The 16,426-nt window shown below is 41.8% G+C and overlaps 1 protein-coding gene across 4 annotated transcripts in view; it reads left to right on the top strand.

Moving 5' to 3' along the window:
• The window catches only part of LOC106869079 (protein hobbit), a 207,241-nt gene that overhangs the window by 49,069 nt on the left and 141,746 nt on the right, over positions 1–16,426 (top strand). The gene's annotated exons all lie outside the window — the stretch shown is intronic.

A 16,426-nucleotide genomic window follows, 5' to 3' on the forward strand; every position in this document is an offset into this window, starting at 1 on the left:
GTTGTTGCACCTTTTCATTTAAAAAGGAAATGGCACAACAACAACACAAGTACACACAAACAGAATATGTGAAAGTGCATGGCTCAGTGGTTAGGCTGTTGCACTTAGGATTGCAAGATTCTTTTATTCTTTTACTTGTTTCAGTCATTTTTGACTGTGGTCATGCTGGAGCACCATGTTTTTAGCCAAAGAAATCAAGCCCTGGATTTAATATTTGTAAGCTTGGTACTTATTCTATTGGACTCTTTTGCTGAACCACTAAGTTATGGGGACCTAAACACACCAACATCAGTTGTCAAGCGATTGTAGGGAGACAAACACAGACACAAACAAACAAATATATACATTATATCTATATCTATATATATATATATATATATATATATATATCTATATATATATCCATCCAACGGGCTTCTTTCAGTTTCCGTCTACCAAGTAAATCGACTTCAGTGCTTAGTTTTTGTAACACTTGTACTTACTGTCATCTTTTTGTTTTGAATATATTTATTTTCTTGTGAGAAGGAAAACTGGAAGTTCAACATTTCGAGCAGAAGCCATTCGTCAGATTGAGATGGAAAGTTTACTGATGGTACCAGATGATAAATACACTGGATGTAGTGTGTGTGTGTGTGTGTGTGTGTGTGTGTGTGTGTGTGTGTGAGAGAGAGACGGACAGACAGATATTAACGGTGCGTAAACAAGTGTTCACGGGTTGGGGCTGGCATTGGTGAAAACGATGAGGAAACCAAGAATTGCGGCAGATTTGGGGGAAGAGAAAAAAAATAAAAAAATGGATGATAGATTTTAGTCAGAACTGTCTTGGAACTAAATGACACCGACGACAACAACAACAACAAAGGTGGGAGGGGCGGGCGGTCGGGCGGGCGGTGATCAGCTTCCGCACACCAAGAAAGTACACTTGATCATTGTTGCAGAACTAAGTACTGACTGCACATAACAACCCTAAAGGGGCTCAGCGGGTTGTGTTTAGTTAAAGAAGCACTCTTCAGGGAACGGCTGGGTGATTAGCATTGATAGAGAACCATGCCTACTGCCCCCCCCCACTCCTCCTGTCTAATTAATCAAACAATTGTCTCTTTCTCCACCTTAATGAAGAAGACGCGTTCCTCATTAGTGATATCGAATTCCTGGCTGTGGACTTTACACTTCTCAGATGTTTTGAGAAGGTTTTATTTATTTTATATCAGTTTACTCAGGGTTGCAGTAAGAGGAGAGATTAATGAGGTTGAACCGTCAATGTGTAAGATTATTGAAGTGGGCGGCGGAAGTGAAGAATTTCCAGACTTTGAGGTACAACGTTCGGTTCTGAAGATGATAAACTAGGTTCCACTGGTTCTCCTCTCATCCCCTCCCTTTCATTTTTGCTGTTTGTGCGTGCGTTTTCTTGTCTACAAGAATAGCCCCCCCCCTCCACTTCCCTTTATTCTCTCTCTCTCTCTCTCTCACCACTCCCTTACACTATGCTAATTACCAGGAATACTACTCCCATCCCTCCTCAGGTTTTACTCCAGCAATCACCACAAAGGAAGAAGTGGCTCACAAGTGATGATGATGATGATGTTTCCATTCCACTAATCCCCCCCCCCCCTTGCTGCTGCTGCTGTGAATTGCCAATCTTTCAACCATGCCCCCCACGACCGCCACCACTAACTTTACCCTCACCCATATCACGACATCGTCGTCGACCACCACCACCACCACCATTACTGGAATCCCCACTCTACCATCACCATTGTCGTACCAGTGCACCACTCCACCACATCGTAACTACCTGGACTATTACCATCACTAAACTCAATCCTACCACGACAACCCCGTCATCACCACCACCACCACCATCACTCCCCCCCTCAGTGGAAAATAAGAAAACCTCATCATCAGGCTATTATTATTATTATTATTGTTATTATTATTATTATTATTATAGCACTTACCTCTACAGAACAACCACCAAAGCACGCCGTGCTTTTTACCCACCACTACTACAGACCCTCCCACCTAGTCCGACACCAGTGTCCCCCCTCTCTCCATCGCCGTCTTATCACGTTGCGACTGATCAGCAAAGTGGCAAGAGAAGAATAAATAAATAAATACCCCCCCCCCCCCCTCAAACCCCCGTGGCATCTTCCTTGCTTGATAGGAAGCTTAACTGACGGACAAACCACCCAACTGCCCGTATCCCTCTCCCATTGACTTGCCAACCTCACGGAATTCTTCATATTACAAATATCTGCCCACTTACAGCGTCACCCATTCCTCACCGACCCCCTTCCCCCCTTCTCTCTGTCGTTCTCATCCAGTCTCTCCCTTTCTCTCACTCACAAATCTTAGTTTATTAGTTTCCTTCCCCCTTAATCCTCGCCCCTTTCGTTGCTGTTTCCTGCCAGCTTCACCCCACCCCGCCCGCCCCTCTCCTTCAACTCCGTCGTTGCACACCATTCTCCGTCCGTCCGTCCGTCCGCCCCTCCTTCCCATTCCATGTTCTAGAAAGACCGATCTAATACATCATTTATTGACGGTACAGTTTTAAATAAACATTAAACTTAATTCTATACACTATTTATTTATCGAATAAACACTTTAAACAATGTGTTTCTCCTTCTCCACAGAGACGATAGAAGTGGCGGGGGCGGGGGCTGGAGAGAGAGAGAGAGAGAGAAATGTGATGTGAGAATGTTCATACCTTTTTCATGGTCGTCACAAGTGTGACATAAATTTAATATAAGTTTTAAAAAAAAAATTAGTGTTACATCACCTCCGCCACTAACATTAATCCGTCACAGATGCCGACACCACCACCACCATATAATCCACCTAGTACCACGTAATCGCACACCATCACCACTACCTCACTACACCATCACAAACTACTAGAAATATTAACCGAATCACCCTCAAATCACCTCTTACCGTCTTGAAAAAGGAAGGACATTTTTTTTTTATTGTGTACTCCTAGATACTCAATGCCCAAGAAAATGGAATGGCCATGAACGGAACACCTTATTTAGTCAGAATTTACCCCAGTCTAAACAACCACCACATTAATCCACCACTACCACACCACCGCACCACCACAGTCTACTAAGTACTACCTCAATATACCAGCACCACCTCAGTATACTAGTACCACCACACCACACCATACCAGTTCCAGCACGTTGTTCCACCACTCCATACCAGCGCCATCACAACACCGCCACATAATTTGTTTGCTTGTTTTTAGCCTATTAAATGTTCCAATCATTTACTGCGCCGTTGAAAAACAATAGAATGAGGTGTTTCGTAGATGGATTGACCTGTGTTTATTTAGAAACATAAAAACACACACACACACACACACAAAACAGCAAGCCATCCCGAGCCATATGCCTCTATCTACCCCCCAATTAAGTGGCTTAGAGCAGTCAAGTCAGTCAGTGCCCCTCTGCTTTCTTCTACGGCGCATTTTCTATTTCCCTTCAAACACAAACCGCAGCGTAACAATTTACTATTCACTCACACTGGAATTTTTAAAAATTCATTTCCCGTGAAATAAAAGTGTGTATATGCGCGCGTGTATAAGCATTGTACATGTGTTTGATATATATATGTATATATATATATATATATATATATAAAAGTCAACTGCAAACATACACGTGCTATTATATACATAACATTACAATATATATTTATTGGAAAGTAATGTTAGAATAGATTATACACTGTTTAGATAGCTTCGAACATGTGTATGTAGATATGTAGATATGTGTGTGTGTGTGTGTGTGTGTGCATGCACCCACGTTTTCACTAGCACATCTTCACACCCACCTATGCACTATATTGTGTCACACGTCATGCCCCCCCTCTACCTTCTCGCTTTAACACATCACCACCGGCCCTCCCCCCTCTTCGCTCACCGCTGGTTTGAAGAGCTTCTGTGACGATTACTCTACGTTCGCGCACACACGCACACGCACACACGCCAAGCACTTTCACTCTCTCGTTTACACGCAATTGCATTCATTCTGATAACTCACTCCCCTGTCAGTATTATTGCCCGGAAAAAAAAAGAGTGTGTGTCGTTTTACGAGTGCAAGTTGTGTTCCTATTTACCTTGTAATCTAAATATTTTATTCCGTATGTGAGGTGTTGCCTTCCGTATAACAATATCGGTGCGTGCGCGCGGGAGCGACGGAGGGCTTCGCCACACAGATGAGTGAGCGGTAAAAACGAAAATTCACGGCCCAAGAGTTGCTGTCCTTCGATGTTCTCACTTCAATTTCTACCCCAGTTCAAGAGGTTATCCACCCGTATACGCACTGACCTATTTCACTAACCATCTTTTCTCTTTCTATTTTTTCACCCCCGCACTTTCGCTCCATCACACACACACACTATCTCTCTCTCTCTAATCCATTTCTTCACATCCGCTTTCTCTATCTCTCCTCCACCCCCTCTTTTTTTTCGTCATTCATCATTCTGCTCCCCCCCTCCTCGTCCTTCACCCCTTTATCTACTCAATCTCCCTTCCTTTTCCCCCTCTTCTCTCTCCACGCATCTTTTACTCCCTTGTTCTTATCTACATCACTGTCATCATCATCATCACCAGCCTCACCCCTACCGACTTCCTCCCCCCTCTCATTCTCCACCTTCGTTCACTTTCTCCCGAACTTCTAATGATTTCTCTCTCTCTCCCTCTCATGTATTCCTTCTACTCGGAAGCAATCTATAATATAATATAAATACATAAAATGCTGTGTGTATGTCGTATCCTGGAGATTTTTAAAAATAAACTAGTACCTTTACCACTCTCGGTACTACGAACAGACTCCTTCCAATCCGGCAATCTCGTCTTAATTGCTATTTCTAATACTTTACAGCTTCAACTCTTATCTCTCTCTATTCCCCCCTCACCTCTTTAACTCTTTCTCCCCCCCTCTTATTTTTTCATCTTTTCTTTCCTTCTGTACTTTTCATTCAGTGTCTCTCGCTCACTTTCTCCTACCTTCTCCCTATCTGCCGTGAGTCTCATCCATTCATTCACATGATCCTTTTTCTTTCATATGATGATAATGTCTGTTGTCATTCGCCTCATCATCATCATCATCATCATCGCCGTCGTCAGCTAACAACAGTACATTTTTCTATTTGAAGTCATTTATCCACTGCAAGTCGCAGTAAATTACGGAGGAAGAAGAGATAGTGATACAAAGCGAGGGGACGGGAACCGATGGAGGAGGGAGAGGTTGAACTGGGTTTAAAAGAGGTTATTTCATTGACCCCCCCCCCTCTTAACACATCCTCCTCAGCCCCCCCTCTTCTACTTTTGTTGCCATTAACAAGTTTGTTGTCAGTCGATTTGTCACTTGAAAAGAAAAAAAACAAACCCACTTGGAAACGGCTTTGACGGCTTCGGGCTGGAGCTATGTCTTCTGTCATTCGATTGCGACCATGCAGCTGTGTTTTAGCCCAACAAATCGACTACAGTACTTTTTTCTTCTTTTTTTAAAATCTGGTTAACTTTATTCAATTGCTCTCTTTTACTGAAACCGCTAGTTCACAGGAATGTAAACAAACCGACACCGGTTATTAAGCGGTGGAGAGGGGTGACAGACGCACAGATATTTGTTTATAATTAAAATAATCATACACATATACTTTTAACTATTTCACCGGCTTTAGTCAGTTAAGCATGGCTATGTTGGAGCACCGTCTTCAAAGAACTTGTGCAGGATTCCATCTCAAAACCTACCATTCATACGCATGCATATTTCCACTCCCAATTCCTTTATCATCTTCAGTCCCCACCTTCTCCACCTCCATCATCATTCACCTTATTCTTTCTTTCCTTCTCTCTATTATTACTTTCTCATCTCCTTATATTCGTCCTTATCCACCCCTGCCCTACCCTACACATCCCCTCTCTCTCTCTCTCTCTTCCCCCATTTGATCCTTTTCTACGCGTCTTCACTTTCTCATCCGTCTCACTCTGATCTCTTCCTCTTTCCTTATCTATACCTCTCCTAAAATCGATTTTAACTATAAGGAATATGATTTCGTTTATAAATCACAAACTTCACATTTAAACACACACACACACACACACACACACACAGACACACATCTGAACATCTTGAGAGAGAGAGAGAGAGAGAGAGAACAGTATCAGCGTAGCTACAAGACGATGGTATCGGTTATAGTCCAGCGTGTGGTGTGAGAGAGAGAGAGAGAGAGAGAGAGAGAGAGAGGAGTCACTTATTGAGATTGGTGTCAATAGAATATGCTGATGAGCTGCAGTGGTGTAGGTTGGTATTGGTGGTGGTGGTGGTCAGGTAGTTTACTAGTTTAACAGCCTCATTCACAGCTATTACTGAAGCAATTTCACTACCTTTCTCTATCCATCTATTAACTTATCTCTCTCTCTCTCTCTAATATATTAATTTCTTGTGTTGTTTCCTTCTTTATTTCTCACCTCTAAGTACTATTACCAACTCCCCTCTTTCCCTCTCTTGTCAGCTCCCTTCTCTCTCTTAATATATCTACATCTCTTTCCAGTTTCTTTCTGTCTCTCCCCCCCTGCTCTGTCTATTTGTCTATCTTCTCTCTCTCTTTTTTCCTTCGGTATATATTCTTTTATGATGTATAACCTCATCCTCTGTTAAGTTCTGTGTCTACGTCTCATTTTTCTATTTTCAGCATCTCTCTCTCTCTCTCTAGTCAAGCTCTTCTATAATTTCTCTCTCTCTCCTCTCATCTATCAAGTGCTATTTTCCCCTCCTCCTGACCCTCCACCACAAACCGATTCGCTGTTGTCGAACACACACACACACACACACACACACACACACACACACACAGAGTAACAGGGCGACACTTAGATGTACACACAGATCGGTGACTAATTATATTGCCGCCTCTTGTTCCATCTCTCAGTGATGTGTATCTAGGAGCTATTGAGACGGAGAATGGTCAGGTTTGGATAGTAACTCAGCTTACTAGTGCTGAGGTGTGCATGTTCGAGTCCCTTTGCTTGAGAGCACTCCACCAGTCAGTCATCTTCGTAATACAAGACAACAGCTTCTTTCTCTCCCCATTCACAATAAATTCACTCGACTCTTAAAATGGATCTTTCCGAAAACTGGTAAATTTCTACGTAGTAAAGGAAATGTTGACATTTAAAAAAACTAGATCTGATAGAGAAAGCGTGCGAATGCGTGTGTGCGTGTGTTAAATATGAATATTCGCAGCAGTTAGTGTAAATTATGTAATAGTTAAAACATTAAAAGGTTAGTTAGAAATAATTATGCACATTCGTAATTGGGGGGGGGCAACTGAGTAAGATTTATTAGTCGAAGGAGTCGATAGTTCGTGTCACATGTCAGCGATGCCACTCCGTTCTGAAGGCATCTTACTTCCACTGTCCCAGTTTATCTAACTGTAAATAGGTGCAACTAGCGTAGCTCAGAGCTGGGCTGCACGGGTCCCTTTACGTATTTTGTACGAAGAGAGGGTAGGTTTTGCGAGAACGGGACTCCCTCCAAATATATTATAATTAAGATTGAAATAAAGGTGATAGTGGTGGGGCTTAACGAGGGTGTTTTCCTTACCTTTCACACCTCTACAGGTTAAAATTGCGACAGACATGCAAAGCTGTAAACCACTGAGAATCAAGGGGTTTCGGCTATATGAAAACCACTGATTCAGCGCCCATGCCGGAGCACCAATCACCGACGCCTCCTTTAATCTGTGTTGTCTGCACCACCACCATCCACGTACATGTCTCTTTGTGTTGATGGTTCTACGAGCTAAGCTTGTGTTCTCTCTAAGGGTTCGCAACAGTAAAGCAATATCACACACACACCTACAGAGTGAGGAAGCGGAAGTAAAAACGAAATAATAATCGATGCTGGAAATATTGTTGGAATGATATTTGTGGGTGGGTAGGTGGGGAGGAGAGGCTCATAACAGTAACAGGTGCCCGCTAAGTGTCTGTTCACTGTGACACGGCGAGTGTCACGGCTAGCCACAGGTCAGTTAGGACTAAGCAGGCCTGTGATCAAAAAGCATTCCGACTTCAGCCATTGGTCTATTTTTTTAAATATATATTTGTGTATAGACATAATGTATCTTGGATCACATAATCGATAGTATGCGTTTTTTTAATACGACAGGGTGTGATTTGAGGGCAGATTTATTTAGCTGTTATCTCTAGCAGACTGAGCGACCACGTTTGAAGCTTCCTGCTGATGTTGTTGGGTAGATATTGGCAGAGGTTCGAACTTATTTTGGTTGGTGCGACCCACCCAAAAGAATAGTAGAACAGGCAGACAGACTTCTTGTCTGGGAATTCTCGCTTATCTTTCGCTACTACTCCGCCTTCGCCCACCACCTCCACTTGTAAATAAGAGAAGTGGGTAAACGGCGATCGTCCGAGGCTGAACCACTTTTGCGTGTGAAAAGGTTTGGGCTTTGACGTCAATGTTACACACACACACACACACACACTTTTATAGTTTCTAGGTCGGCAACAACAACATCCGTCTTGAAAAGAAATATAATGGAAAAACGGAGAAAATATTCATTACTAAAATACCAGCAGCGACGACATTATTAATAAACACAACGAAACGATACCATTTTGGGACAATGGTCATCGAAACTAGAGGCTGGATTTTGTATTTGAAATAGTAGGTGTGTAGGTTGTGTTGAAAAAGCCGCGCATACATGACGTCAGAATTACGGCTGTTACGTCATGGCTACCAAACAGAGAGAACGGAGCCACAATTTCGCCTACGAAATTTTTTAAGGTTCAGTTATTTATGTTTGATTTTTTTTAAAGGGTGTTCGGTGATTTTTCTCGTTTCGAGAAAACCCCCTATTTAACCATATATATATATAGCTATGTGTCAAAAAATAAATTGTTTTTCAAAATATTTTTCTGTTTTTTTTTTTTTTTCGGGTACTCCCACAGAATTGCCCAGTTTTAAATCGATATATATTTTAAATAATTGATACAAGGAGCCCCTATTCCGAGGGTAGAAAACCTGTTTATTATCAGAAGTGAATTACAGGACTACAGGGTGTGTATGAGCACGTGGTAGTGGGGATCGTCTGTGTTGGGAAAAATAAGTTTGATTTTACAAATTTATAAATACGTAACTTAAATTCTTGTTTTGGTTTGAAGACTTGGGCCAGAAACTTCGTTAGCGAGTGATTTCAAATTTGAACTTAGCGAAATTTCGCTCATGGCTGGTGGAATGAGCGGGTGTTAATTCTCCATCCCTCCGGCGGTACAGTCGACCTGTTAGAAATCACAGCTAAGTTTCCTGATATTACGCTGTGTCGTCTTTAATATAAAGAGACGATGAACCCCAAAATATAAAGCACATTGGATGGTTATAGTGAGATTGCATTTGATCAGAGGGTTGATTACTCAACTAGTGCTGACCTGGGGCTAAACAGAAATAAAAGATCTGTAAGAAAAATAACCAGTAAAAATCCAGGTTCACGTTTCCTGTTACAGCGTTAGCAAATCACAATGAGATAAATGTACAATAATAAACAATTATTTACAATAATGACTATTGAGGATGGAATTAATAGAGCTTTAGTTCCCACTCCACGGCAATTCCTGCTGCAAAGCGAACCCTCACTGAAACCGGGACAATTTTTTTCTTTTTAAATAAAGAAATCCTTGTTTTAGCATTATCGAGAAATGAAACGGTCTGATTGGATAACAGTTTGATGGGTATTCAATCAGCATTGCTCGTCGGTAAATATTCGGGTGAATGTGTCGTCTTTCCTCTTTTAGTGCCCCTATTCAGACCAGATTCCCTCCCTATAATTCCCCGTTTACTCACTACCCATGTTCCCAGCCTCATCAGTCCCACTTCCACTCAGAGGATGAAGGGAGGTCTTGCAAAGGTCGTAAGGTACTGGCCCTCTTTCCTCTAGCTTATGAAACTAAACATGCTTTGTCATGAAGCAAACGTTAGTTGCTCCCTTCGCCCCCCTGTATCGCTGAAAATATTACGCTTTGCCCTAATCCTGTGAACATTTATGGTGTGTAAAGGGGACGACAATCCGTTCAGCATTATCATCACACTGTACATTCTGTGGTTATTTAACCCTTGAGGAGATCTGTCAAGTGTCATAGTGTATCTGGGACTGTTCAATATGACCCTTTTAATTGAAGACTGTAGGGTGCGGTTTGAGGAAGATTTGACCATTTGTAATAGACCAAGCGACGATATAGCTTGTGCTACAAATATTTCACTGACCCCTGCTCGACAGTATACTAAATTCTACTTCACCTTTCCTAATTACCGGGAGTAGATTAATAGTGTGCCATTGTTGAACTCTCTCTGAACACATAATCCAAGGAGGCTGTTGTTCACGAATGCAGGACATTAAATTACCATACAAAGAGATTCTCTGGGGACATCACTCAAGATAGACTAGCATTTTATACAGGTAGACACTTTATTTTTCACCAGTTTAACGGAGTAGAATCTGGAGTCAATATCAGAGTGTTGGTGATACTTAACAAAGAATTTGATTTAACTCCAATTATACTGCTGGCATTTCTTTTAACTGACCACAAATCGATGGAGAATATCCTAAGGACCTCCCACCTCCAGTGGGGCTGAAACCCCAAAATGCCCGACCCATCAACAAATTTGTCTCATGTCAAACAAATCGTAATTGTGTGTGTGTGTGTGATTTGCTTATAAAGCTTCGTAAATGTGAATGGAATTGTAATTGAAGATTTTAGAGATGTGAAGGATCTCTGGAATAATGTTACTTGAGAGAGCGCATAGCTCATAGCTCTAGGTTCAGCCGCTCCTTCTCTACATTGAGAGGTCACAAAGTTAATCCAGCCCAAGGTTAATCCAGCCCAAGGTTAATCCAAGAGGTTACGGTATTCAATTCACGATCGTAATGCCGTGAGTTCGAGCAGGACATTTTATTTCACGTTGCTCCAGTCCACTCAGATGGCAAAAATGAGTTGCACCTGTACTTCAAAAGGGCCAACCTTGTCACTTTCTGTGTACCGCTGAATCTCCCTGGGAACTACGTTAAGAGTACGTGCATTTATGGAGTATTCAGCCATTTGCACGTTCATTTCACGAGCAGGCTGTTTTGTTGATCGGATCAACTACAAACCTTGCCGTTGTAATTTGCTTTTGAATTTTGATAGAATAGGTCTATAATGGAAGGCATTCCAGTCGTGAAAGATCCTTCATTTTCAAAGCTGAAGAGGGCCGATTTCTTTTAGGTCCACCAGCCATATTGGCGCACCTGCGTTAGTCCATCTTTTTATAAAAAGCAGTTTCCTGTAATTGGGGTAGAAACGATCTCTGAGACAAACCAATGAAAGAAAGTCCCAACAAGGTCACTCGATCGACAAGAAAAAGCAACCATAATCCTGGATACACCATGTTTGAATAAATGACTGAAGCAGTCACTGATGGAGCGCACTCACACATTTATACAACGGGCTTCTTTCAGTTTCCTCCTACTAAATCCACTCCTAAGGCTTTGGTCGGCCCGAGGCTGTAGCAGAAGTCACTTGCCCAAGGTGCCACGCAGTGGAACTGAACCTGGAGCCACGTGTTTGGAAAGTAAACTTCTTACAACACAGCCACACCTGCGCTTATATTAAAAACCAAAACAATAATAACAAAATAAATAATCCAGTGAAATTATCTGAAGAAACAAGTCTGTTATTAGCAAATAATTAGAAACGATTCTGGATACAGTCACATCCAATGGAATATAAGGATTTTGTGAGGACCTTAAGCGGAGCGAAAGTCAACGAAGCTGGAAACTACTTCACTTCTATTTCAGCTGGTTACAACTGTTGCTTCTCCCGAACCCCTTCTCCCCCTCATTCATTCAACCCTCACCTCCTACCTTGCTCAGCAGCCCCATCCCTCCCATGTCGACCCTCATTGTGCAAAACTTATCACACACACACACACACACACACACACACACACACACACACGTGCGCCTATATTTCTGGAATAGTTACCCTGGACTGTATATTCCAATGCGCTCTTTTTAAAGACGGCGTGGTTTAAAGGTAGATTGGTTGCTATTTCTAGCATGTCGAGCGACCACAAAGATGCTCTACCGTTGGGTCGTAGGTTTGCTCATTCAATCCAGTCTATAACATCCGTTTACTACCAATGTGCCGCATCAGACGTGTGTGCTGTATATATGGTCAGCAGGTGTGCCACGAGTTTTTAAAACCTGTGTTTGTTTCACGCACCACAATTGGTGCATGTGTATTTCTCTGGTAAAGTGCAATGTGTCTTGCGTTTGTCCTATATTTCAAAACAATGTCGATATTTGTTTTTGCATAAAAATAAAACTTTAAAAATGCTGTTGGTGTTTCGTGACTGTTTCAGTGTCTTTTGCACTTTAACAATGGTTTGAGAAAAAAAAACAAAAAACAAAAGGGATTAGAAATCGTTGCAATGAAACACAAACACAATCTTTATCCAGACGCTCCAATGTAGCTTAAAAGTGCTGCAAACCTGTTTCGAAAACAAGGGGATGTTTTATGCAATCGCTCAGCTTGCCAGGAATAACAGCCACGTCTCCTTCGAATCACACCCAACGATGGGATGGCCACAATTGAAACGTCTTTGATTATCGGTGTTTACGCAATCGGGCTCGTTTGAACAACATCGATCACACAGGCGCGCGTGCACGCACCAACTTACACATTTGGTCAATGGACTTCGTTCGCAAACAATGGCCTTTCTCTCTCTCTCTCTTTCACTCTTTCTTTTTCACTCACTCACACAACACTATTTCTGTCTTCTACGTACTCGTCCATGGTCATTTGACGATACTTTTGTTTCTCACACACACACAAACACACGCCTATAGTCATTTTGACGATACGTTTCTCTCTCTCTCTCTCTCTCTCTCTTTCTTTCTCTCTCTCTCTCTCTCTCTCATGCACACATGTGGTACCATGTGCAGGTACGGCAATTAATTTTCGCCGGAGACATCAAGGGTCACGACCCTGTTTAGTTGCATCAAGTTGCATATAACAGCGTTTTTACGTTGCACCACGATTTGAGAAAATAGGAAGAGGTGAATCCGAGGCGCCGCCGCCGTTCTTAACCCCATACGGACGAAAGGCGTGTTCAACATATATGTATATACACACACATACATATATAATCAGTTGGGCCTCGGATAAAATACCTTGTGGTATTTACTTGGAGTAATGTTACTTGACAGGGTCAAGACACACTGTCTGAGTTCAGATGCTACCAGATTGACTTTGCTTTCGCCATACCGAGATCGATAAAATAAGTATGTCTACAAAAAAATAAAAAAAACTGTATGGATGCATACATATATATATACATGACAGACACGCCGCACACACTAACATCTATAATATGGGTACATTGAAATATGTGCCTTGATATATTAATCGAAGATGATAGATAGATCTAATAAAAGGAGATCAGTTAAGTTAAGATTTCGTTTCATTAAGTGTCGCATCGCTGCTCGTATAAATAGATCAGTTGAATATCATTTTTATAAACTGATAGAGCTCTGCACCACCACCACCACCCTCGGCATTCTCTCTCTCTCTCTCTCTCCACACCACCATCTCCCGCCTCTGTGACATTCTCTCTCTCGCCGTGACTGTATTCCCTCTCTCTCTCTCCGTGGTTCTTTTTCTCTTTCTCTCTCTCCCCCTCTTCCCGTGCTTCTCTCTCTCTCTCATTTTGTTTTCTGGTACATTAGCACTTACAACAACTGGGCAGAGATCATACGTTCGAGGTGAAAACTAAACACACACACACACACACACACGTACAATTATTACCCTCTCACTATCTCCCTCTCCCTTTCTCTCTAGATTTTTTTTAACAATCTCCCCCTTTCTCTCTCTCTTGTTCTTACGATTTCCCTCTTTCTCTCTCTCTCTCTCTCCTATATCTTTCCTCTCTATCTCTTTTCTGCAATTTCTTCTTCTTTCGCTCTCCTATACTCTCTCTCTCTCTTATGTAGTTCTTTGTTTTCTCTCTCCATCTTTTTTCCGTAGTTCCTCCATTTCCCTCCTTTTCTCCCCACTTTCTGTCTCTCCCCTCCGTTTGTCCTCCCTCCCTTCCTCCCTCCCCTACTTCCTTTATTCCTCTCTTTCCCCTAATTCCTTGTCCTCATCACATCAAATCCCATTTACTTCGCCAATTCGTTTATTCGTTATTTTTCTCGTCTTCCCATCTTTATGAATGTGAAAGTTTGCTCTTTTCTCTGAATGTAAAAGAAATAGGCTTTAGTAGTAGTAGTAGTAGACCAACATATTGCTGTTTGTCCCCAGCTCAGCCCTGGTAAAGCAAACCTGTGGTCAAAAGCATTCAAGCAACGACCCTCTCGTTTAAAGATAGTAGGGTTTCATTCGAAAGAGATTTGACTGCTATATCTAGCAAATCGAGCAACCATGTAGACTCCCTTGTTGGCTCATGTACTGCATGTTAACCCCAGATCAACCCTGACATTCAGCAAGTCGATGATCAAAGACGTTCCAACCATGACGACCATGTTATTTATTAAGGACGTGCAGGACCGTTTTATCCTAATTTCTTTTCTGTATTTAAGACGATCGAGTGTGCGAGTTGATAAATGGACAATAGGCTGTTACTTCTAATAGATCGAGTAACTGCCGAGAAGGGGGTCCCTGCGGTTCGTGTGGCTCGCCCTTGTTGTCTGCAAGGGCGATGCGGTGGTTTGACGAAAGGGGGCGGGGGTCAGACGAGAATGAAATATTTTACAAAAGCGAAAGCGAATCTGGTGCAAATTTGCTGATCATTAATTAAATGACGGTGGCGGCGGCGGTGAAATGTAATACCTGGATATCCCCCCCCCCCCCTCATCAACTTGATGTTCTGCTACTTGAAACTACGGACTGCTGCCTCTCTCACTGCACCATCACACCCTCTCTTATCAATTCCACTACCATTATACCAATTTCTGTCACACACCAACCACTCCACACACATCTCTCTTTCCTTCCAGCTTCTCCCCCCCACACCTCACACTTGATTCCGCTCAACATTACTGGGCGACGAGAACAACAACAACAACAACATCAATAACAACGGACAAGCTGTTGTCATATGGCTCCAGGTCAACCCCGATCAAGTTGATCATAGGTCACTATGATCAAAGGTGTTCTACCTATGACCATCTCGTCCTGTCTTTTTTTTTTCTTCTTTTTGGAAATAATATATCTAAGATTATTCATTCGATGTGTCCTTTATTTTTTAAAGATGGTCGTGTGTGTTTTGAGAGATATCTGGCTGCTATTTTTAGTAGATAAAGTGATCACCCATCATTGGTTCTACGTGCATGCTGTTGTTTGTTTTGGTGCAAAAGGATTTTCTGTCGATTTCCAATGTTCCATAGTTTAAGGTTTCCGATTCGTCTTCCTTTTCGAATCCTGTCGCTTCGTTTATTTCCATTTGTCCATCTGGAAAGGAATCGATTCTGATCAATCATTAGTAATTAACCTTCCATTACAATCATTGAGAAGTCTCTGTATACGTAAAAAAAAAAAAATTAAGATACCCCTTTTTAATTGGAAAAAAGAAAAAACGAAAACAAATCCCATTCAATTCGAAATCTTTTCCTCAGAATTTACGGCGTGATTAAGTCCCACCCTAACCTCTCTTCAAAAATAAAATAGCCCCCGCCCTTCTCTACTTCCTTCTTGTCATTCATATCTCTTTCTTCTCTCTATCTTCACCGCCCGCCCACCCCCTCCACTCTCTTTAATCGACGCCATTCTGTATGTACCTACCTAACCAGTCTTCAACGTTAATACCAAAACCGCTTAAACGTCTCCAAAAGTGACCTCAGCAAATCAATCAGCCAAGTATGGTACATAAAACTACAATACACGGAACCAGCACGCACGCCTCACACACACACACACACACACACACTAAGTCGACCGTTTATTTACGGCACACCACACCACACATTCAACCTTATCTCTCCACTCATTCACTCGTTTTCTTTTCTCTTCTGTCTTTCACACACAGACACACGCACATCCGTAAAAATCTAGTATCTTGTTCCGATGTAAGAAATATTGTGGGTATCATACCGCGTATGATCTGTATAGGTGTTCCGCTATTGTTTATAGATACAACTATGCTATATAATATGTTTGTGTCGACATGTTTCACACGTAATACGCACATTTGTATATAAGCAATAATTATATATTTACACAATATGTTTATAATGTAAGTAGCGACTGCTATTGAGTGCTAAGAAGCAATTGGTTGGTGTGCGTGTATGTATGTGTGTGTGTATATATATATATATATATATATATATATATATATATATATATATATATGCTGAGATGTATATA

This window comes from Octopus bimaculoides, chromosome 24 (genome assembly GCF_046866305.1).
Source record: "Octopus bimaculoides isolate indiv1 chromosome 24, ASM4686630v1, whole genome shotgun sequence".
Classification (NCBI taxonomy): domain Eukaryota; kingdom Metazoa; phylum Mollusca; class Cephalopoda; order Octopoda; family Octopodidae; genus Octopus; species Octopus bimaculoides.